The sequence below is a fragment of the Eptatretus burgeri genome, chromosome 15 (genome assembly GCF_056783735.1).
Source record: "Eptatretus burgeri isolate ZD-2024b chromosome 15, Ebu_testis_v1, whole genome shotgun sequence".
Classification (NCBI taxonomy): domain Eukaryota; kingdom Metazoa; phylum Chordata; class Myxini; order Myxiniformes; family Myxinidae; genus Eptatretus; species Eptatretus burgeri.
Window position 1 is genome coordinate 63,715,140 of NC_140975.1, and position 9,672 is coordinate 63,724,811.

The following is a 9,672-nucleotide window of genomic DNA, read 5'->3' on the forward strand; positions in this document are numbered from 1 at the left end:
TGTGTGTGTGTGTGTGTGTGTATTGGTATCGGTAATGAAATCATAAGAAACTAGACGGGCACTCGGTAGAGCGCATACCTCTGCCACATAATGCCTGACCCACGTTAACATATAGGGCCCAATAACATTTTGAAATATCATGCTCTACAGTATATCATTTTTGGCCCTATCTCTCAATGGTGAAGAATCATTTTAAAAAGTAAATAATTCTCGTATCCAGATCTGGATTTCCCCTTCACCAAAATCGAATCAATTTGTCAAGATCACACTCCCAACCTGTCTACCAAATTTCATCTGAATCCGTCCACAACTTTTTGAGATATCGTGCTCTATATGTGTTTAGCTCCGTCTCTCAATGGTGAAGAATCACTTATGTGTCCATCAAGTTTCATCCGAATCCGTCCACAACTTTTTGAGATATCATGCTATATATCATTTTGGCCCGATCTCTCAATGGTGAATATATAATCGCTGAAAAAATTTTCGTAGTCAGATCTGGATCCAGATCTTCACCAAAATCTAATCAGTTCATCCTCATCACACACCCAACCTGTCCACCAAATTTCATCCAGATTCGTCTTCAACTTTTTTTAGATATCCTGCACACAAACAAACAGACAGACAGACAGACAAGAAGAAATGTCATGCAGAGCACGATACTTGCAAAATCCATAAAACAAATTTGACCTCAACAATAATTGGTGGTTGAATTCAATGACCAAATATGCAACTCCTCTTCAAATTTAAAGTTGATCGGATGAAAACTGACAATTTACAAATCTTGCCTAAGTTGTTGACCTTTGACCTATGTTGACCTTTTGGTCTATGTTGACCTAAAAAATAATTGGCATAATTAGAACTCCCACTTGATAACTGCTGGCAGTGATGATCGGGTACCAAAACGTCCCGCTTTGATGCAACCCCACTTTAATCAAAAACTTCACCCTGACCCATGACTTTTTGTTATTGTGATTCATTATTATTCAATTGAATTTAGAATGGGATTAAAATGAATTCAATTCAAATCACATGGAAGATCAAATCAGGACACTCCTGCAATGGAGTCATCAGAAGGAACCCAAACAAGCAATAAGCAAAGGTGAAGTCATCAGGAGGAACCTGGATAAGATTCACATTTCAGCTTCTCCTCTATCCTCAAATCCATCCAGGAACTTACCAAGTGTGCCTTATTCAAAAAGGAAAAAAAAGAAAAAAAAAAGAGCCAATATCAAAAATTAAATAATTCTGGCTGCCAGATCATGCGTCCGATCAAGTTGAAATTTAAAACTTGTATTCCCCATCACTACTACATCATAAATTTGAAGTTTCACATCAATTGATTAAGCAATTCCAGAAAAAAACATTATTTAATACTTTTGTTCAATCCAACATGGCTGCCAAACCATGTGACCTATCAAAAATTCCTCAACAAACTTAACATTTCTGTTCTTCAGTGTTGAAGTATATAATTCAATTGAAATAAAATAAAGATTGTAAAGGTCGTATAAATACATTAATTACATCACCCCATCGAATGCATCGCATGAGTGCTTTGTGCCTGTTGTTTGTGTCCTTGATGAAGTTCTTAAAAACAGCAAGTTTCCTGTTTGGAATGATTTTAAATATTGATTGACAACCAGACAGGCAGACAGAGTAAACTTATTCTCACTGCTCGCTGTGCGTAAGGCATTGGGACGAAGGTACTGCTAAACTACAGGGTTGTTTTTCTTTCCGATTCATGTTCAACGAGAGCAATTCCTTCGATTCCACTGCAACAAAAATGGGCTACCACTTTGCCTTCTGAAGAGAGTAGGCCATCGTGTCGGGTGAAAATGCTCAGCTACCAGATCATTCACATCTGGTAATGGGTGGTCTGACAACTCCCAGAAGGTATGTGTTCCTCAACGAGCCATATTTATACTAGAGAGAGGGTGTATGTTGACAAAAAGGTGATTTCACACACACAAGAAGAAGTGCAGAAGACAGAAAACATTGGCTTTTGTCTCAAAGACAACCCCATTCCTTGACAGCTTTCTTAAAAGCACACTTAGTAACACTGACAAGGATTGAGTCACTTATTTGATGAGTGTGTGTGACCTATGTGGCTGTCGAGGGGTAAATGGCATAAAGGGCAGAGAGTGCAAGACAGATGCGAAGGCAGGGGAAGAGCAAGACGCCACTTGCTTGTCCATTTTGGAAGGGGCTGCTGGACAGGTTTTTTGGCGATAATGTAGATCATGGCCATGGGTTCAACATGGGATGTGTGGAACACTTTTCTGTGGTGGAATGTAATATATCCATTAAACTGCCTCGAAATGCTGCTCAATGAAATGCAACCACACGAGGTAGGAGCATTTAAAGGTGCGCCATCTATTTGGCATGTGATATTACGGTGTCTTTTCCGTTATTTTGACGATAATTGAGTGATACTGCAGCTATGATGATTAGAGTGTTTGTAGAGATGCTCGAACCTCAATTTTGTAGTCGTAGTACCGTTTAGGTCATCTTCATGATCAGTCGATGTTTAATGAACAAAGTCTATCAGTGGATGATGGCAACATCTCGATGTTCTGATCTTCTCTGAAGAATACCTTCAAGCCTGGTGTTGGCTTAGTTGTTGGGGTGGCTGGCTTGTTCAGCCTGTTGTTGGCATACTGGTTAGGGTCGCTGGCTTGGGATCTTAGGGTCCTCAGTTTGAGCCCCATTTTACACTGAATTAACACCAGGTGAGGTTGACTCAGCCTGTCATCTTTCTGAGGTTAGCGAAACGAGTACCAATGTACTGGTATAGGGGCACAGCATCAGAGGCAAAGTTGTGCCCCAACAAAATGAAAGCTACCCGGCAGCCAAGCTGCTATATGCAAGAAGAAGAAGAAAAAGAAAAGGAATACCTTGGCAAATACAGTACCTCGTATCGGTGCTTCTCAGATAAGGTGTATGTCAATCAGATGGACATTCATCTGGGTGTCCCGTCTGCAAGCAATCTTTGGTGGACATTAAAGATACCACTGTGTCTTTTTCGAAGAGTAAGCGAGCTATCGCCGGTGCCATGAACAAATTCCAAATTCCTGCCACCTTCAGTTGAAGATCAGACCTGGATAGCTGGTCCGTGAAAGAGACGGACTGAAGATGTTCCCCAGTCAAGCCCACAAAATAGTGGGAATAATTGGGGCCGTTAAATAAAAAGTCATCCCCATCATCATTTCACGTGCAGCATGCTGCAGATGGTCAGCATCTTGTTGGGAGTGTGGCTATGCTGATGGTGCAGTGCCTCCTGTGGGTTACGATTAAGAATTTTGAATTTGTTGAAGGTGCTGAGGATCATGCACCTACTCTTTGTGAAGGGCACTCTGCGTTCTTTAACTTCCACCAACAAATCATGGCAGGCAGGACACCCGGCATAATGTCCTTCCGATGGATGACACACACATTGATGGTTTGCTCTACCTGCGAAACACCAAGATGACAATTTATAGCTGGACCGAGATTGGAACCCAGGTTAGACAGCTTCGATATCAGTCTACATACCTCTAGGGTAGTCGTAGGAGTTGTAGTCGTGGTCGTCAAACATGGCACGTCATGACAGAAGAGCACGATTCCATGATTGGATAAAGAATTTACACTTTTGGAAAAGCTAATCGATTGTATTGAGTGCAAATCTCTGCTGAGTTCTGATTTCTTTTTTTCTTTTTTTAAATTGGAATGTCTAATTTGTGACAAATTACTTTGTAGTGCCTGTTGTTGTGAGGAGGTCTTCATCAAGTATTATGTCTGCCGCTCAAAATATTTTTTTCAGATTCCAAGATGACAGGCCATCAAAATGATGAAATCATTTTTCCTTTGATGGCATTAGGCGAACCCAAGAGGAGCACAAATATGTTTTTATTAGCTTGGCTGGTGGCAGATGTTGTCTTTGTCGGAAGCTAAGGTTGCGAGGCAATTGTCAGTGCAAAATTCTTCCTCGCTTGGGACAACCAGTCTTCATTATGTAAAACAACTGTGTGAATGATGCACATTTATTCAATAAGGTTCTCTGCCCTGTTTTTTTTGCATCTTTAAGCCTCAATTACATTGAATGGGGTTGGCAGGATGAGGCAGAAGCAGCATACCCACCTTTAACCCATCTGTTCCAGGTTCGATTCCCGAGTTGACTTTGAACTGTCACCCTGGTGCTCCGCAGGGTGGCTATCACATCGTTGAGATGGAGTGGTTGTTAAGCGGGTTATAAAGATACCTTCCGCAGAGTCGGCCATTTTGTGATGGGACGAGAACAAATGCTCGATTCATGTCCGATCTATGTGGGGACACTGCCACTGCATAATCAGCATTGCTGTGTCTCAATTCATGATTTAATCAGCTGTCAGGTGCCCCATAAGCACAAGTTGCTTTAAATCATGCTGTGACCTCCATATTTGTGAAAATGTCAGTTCATCTAATAGTATGGAAACTTTAGCCTGGATCCAGAGCTTTTGCCAATTTTCAATTTGAGAACACAATGATAAATAAGGTGAGTAAACTTTTCCTTCAATTTAATTCGCTATTTTATCCACTGAAAATAATAATAATAATAATAATAATAATAATAATAATAATAACAAGAAGAAGACGTCATGCAGAGCACGAAACTTGTAAAATCCATAAAACAAATTTGACCTCAAAAAAATTGGCGAGTTGAATTTAGTGACCTGAAATATAAATCCTCTTCAAATTTCTAGTCAATCGGATGAAAATTGAGGATTTTAGAAAATTTTCAAATTTGTTGACATTTAGCTTATGTTGACATTTTGACGTTTTGACCTAAAAAAAAAACAAAAAAACAATAGGCTTCTTGCTTACGCCAAACTATACCACGTGGTGAAGTTTCATGAAGATTGGTTTAAAATTGCAACCTGTAGGTGATCGACAGACAGACAAACAGATAAACAAGCCAGAAGGCGGCGATGGGTCGCCGAGCATGGAAACTACAAGATATAGAGCAAAATGGATGTCATATAGCAGATAGGGAATCACCTTAAGATTATGCATATCAAATCTCATCCAGTTCCATCAACTGATAACTACTCGGTATCCATTTGAATGAAAAGTACCGAAAATGCGGTTTGAAATCGGAAATCCCCAAAGTTCGAGGGGGTGCTGTGGGTGAACAAAGATCTAAATCGAAAATTCGGCTCGATTGTTTGTGCACAATGTATTCCAGATGATTCGAGTGAATTTTCATGACAATCCGACCATAACCCTAGGAGGAGTAGCATTTGGCGCGAAGACACCTCCAGCTCTCGCATATTATCGATTACAATATATCGATGACAATATATTACAAATATATATATATATATATATATATATATATATATATATATATATATATATATATATATATATATATATATTACAAATATATATATATATATATTACAAATATATATATATATATATACATATTACAAATATCTATATATATATATATATATATATATATATATATATATATATATATATATATATATATATATATATATATATATATATATATATATATATATATATATATATATATATATATATATATATATATATATTACATATTATATATATATATATATATATATATATATATATATATATATATATATATATATATATATATATATATATATATATATATATATATATATATATATATATATATATATATATATATATATATATATATATATATATATATATATATATATATATATATATATATATATATATATATATATATATATATATATATATATATATATATATATATATATATATATATATATATATATATATATATATATATATATATATATATATATATATATATATATATATATATATATATATATATATATATATATATATATATATATATATATATATATATATATATATATATATATATATATATATATATATATATATATATATATATATATATATATATATATATATATATATATATATATATATATATATATATATATATATATATATATATATATATATATATATATATATATATATATATATATATATATATATATATATATATATATATATATATATATATATATATATATATATATATATATATATATATATATATATATATATATATATATATATATATATATATATATATATATATATATATATATATATATATATATATATATATATATATATATATATATATATATATATATATATATATATATATATATATATATATATATATATATATATATATATATATATATATATATATATATATATATATATATATATATATATATATATATATATATATATATATATATATATATATATATATATATATATATATATATATATATATATATATATATATATATATAAAGATATAATAATATTTATATATTTAAAGATATATATACTGTATATATATATATATATATATATATATATATATATATATATATATATATATATAAAGATATATATACTGTATATATATATATATATATATATATATATATATATATATATATATATATATATATATATATAAATAAAGATATATATACTGTATATATATATATATATATATATATATATATATATATATATATATATATATATATATATATATATATACAGTCATGCGCCGCATTATGACGTTTCGGTCAACGACGGACTACATATACGATGGTGGTCCCATACGATTTATAATGGAGTTGAAAAATTCCTATCGCCGAGTGATGTCGTTGCAGCACTGCCAGTCATATAAAAGTACAATATAGCACATACAATTATGTACAGTGCATATTACTTGATAATGATAAAAAATACAACTATGTTACTGGTTTATGTATTTATTATACTGTACATTTTATCGTTATTTTCGAGTGTACTCTTTCTACTTATAAAAAAAAGTTTACTGTTAAACAGTATGCCGTGTTACGCAGCAGCCTCATACATCTCGTGTTTACCACGTCTCTTGATTGCATCATTTTTACATCTGCTTGATTTAATCTCATGTTGTTTTGTTCATCATGGCCCCAAAGCGTTCATCAAAAAGTTTAAGAAAAATTAAAAAGTTTATCAAGTAAAAAAGTTACAGGAAGCTAAAGTTAATATATTATTGAAGAAAGAAAAATATTTTTTGATAAATCTAGTTTAGCCTAAATGTACAGTGTTTACAAAATCTACAGTAGTGTACAGTAATGTGCTAGACTAGTGTTTCTCAACCTTTTTTGTCCCACGCCCCACTTTGATTTTCAAAAAAATTGTACGCCCCACCATGATTGGAGACACTACAGTATATACTACATATGTATTCAAAAGGCTTTATTAAAACTTTATTGCAAATTTTATTCAATTGCTACTCACTTCCATGGGAGCCCTGCATTTGATGCTGGCTGCAGATTTGTTTGATTCGAGGAACCAATTTTGTCAGTTTTTGGCTTAAATTTTTTCAGCCTTCTCTCTCTTTTTCTTTCTTTAACATGCTCATCTTATCTCCTCAGGAAGAGGGTAGTGTCATGATCACATTTTGAATGCCCAATCACCCAAATCTGGGTTCTCCCCATTGTCCAATCTTTTGGTGGAAGTTCTTTCAATGCTTCATAAGACGAAATCGCATACTGCATAGTTCAACTGCTCTCAACACTCCGAAACAAACAAAATGCTCTGTGAACTCCCCCCATAGTGAGAGGGGTCCACGCCGCTCAGCCTTGACATTTTACAGCAGTGCGAGTTGCCGAGCTGCGGACCACACTTTGGCAGCAGAGCATCCATTTGGAAACGTTTCGGAACAAAACTTGACAACATGGTGAAGAGATACAAAATTTCTCCAAACAGTTTAAACACTACCAAATGCTAACGTTGTTTTATTGATCTGATGAGCGTCCATTTCTTTTATGGTCAATGAAGCTGAAAAATCTCGAAAAAAATTATCTGTAACCAACCTTTCTCATCACTATTCGGAATTCCATCAACATTTTAAATCTCTGACATTATCCATTTCTTTTATCCACTTCTCTCTCACTTGAACAGCAAAATGCTGCAATATCCCATCACACTTACTCGAACCATCTATGCACATACTCTGAGAATTTGAATACAAATCCATTCCTTCATCAAAACAAATAAATACAGTTTAAACCTCTGTTTTTTTAAACAGGTGTATAAAAGTTGTCAAGTCATTTGTCCAAGTTGAGTCACCAGGCGAATGGCACTCCTAATTGCAGCTCAAAGCACACTCCGTCCATTTAACGTTGCTGTGGGAGAAGCATGGCAGGATTTGAACCTGCTGTTAGCACCCAACTGGTCCCTCTTCCCCTGAGTGGCGACTCCAGATGACCATTCGGTTCAAAACTCCACCTTTGGAGTGTATTATTTATCCAATTTCGCTTAAACAGCTTCATGGTCTATCAATGTGACAATAAAAACAAAATTGTAGTAAAATTAAAGTTGATTCATGAATTAACCTGACAAATAGAGGCACATATAAAGCCAACAGAGATGTTTTTTGCTTTCTGCTATTCGTGCCGGCAGCTGACCTTGGCAGACAAGCCTGCCAAGAAATGTTCTTGTAATAAGGCCTGTACGACTGTGTGTGTTCAAGGAGCACCAGACAGCCAGTCTGACACTTGTTTAAGGAGGACTCAGATGAAGAGCCATTCTAAGGAGCACGAGCTTTATCTGCATTGTAACCCAATTTTCTTCACCACTTGATGTACTTGGTTCACAGATCAATCATTATAAGAGGTAACATTATTTCATTCATTTATGCAATGAATTTTGCCTGCCTGAATTGATCAATGGGTTGCACTGGGTGGTTTGCTGTTGCCATTTAGAGACTAATGAAGACAACACACCTCGTTTAACATCCATCCGAGGGATCATGCATCATCTGTGAATTGCCATATGTGCGAAACACCAATAGGGAGTTTTGGAGCTGGTTGTGACTTTAAACTTCACATTTATCTGAGAATCATCTGTGTGGTATAAATCCTCGTTCATCACAAGGTACCAAAATCATACACAACTACTTTACAAATCACTTAAAAATCATACACAACTACTTTACAAATCACTTCAAAATCATACACAACTACTTTACAAATCACAAACACCGCCCGGAAGCATCTGGAGACAAACACCACCCGAAAGCGTCTGGAGACAAAAAGAGGAAGAGATGGGGAGGGGAGAGAGAGAGAGGTGTGGAAGCAGAGTGCTGCACTGTACTTGGAGGAGCTAGAGTGAGGACGGGACAAAGAGAGAGTGTTGGGGGTGGGGAGTTAACAGGGAGCGTCTTCCCTTTCCGCACCCATCCTTCCTCGCTCCCCCACCCCGCCTCAATATCCCTCCTCTCACTCTACCCTCCCTCCTCTCATCTCCCCTCCTTCTTACTCCCCTCCACCCCCTTAATACTCCCATCAGCAAAGCAACAGGTTGTGCTTCCTAATCATCTCTTCTAATAAATGTGTGTGTGTCTTCATAAAGCATATAACATATTCTCTCTGCTGCTAAGTTCCCTACATATATATATATATATATATATATATATATATATATATATATATATATATATATATATATATATATATATATATATATATTGTTACGGCTGTGGAAATTCGCAGAACACCATAA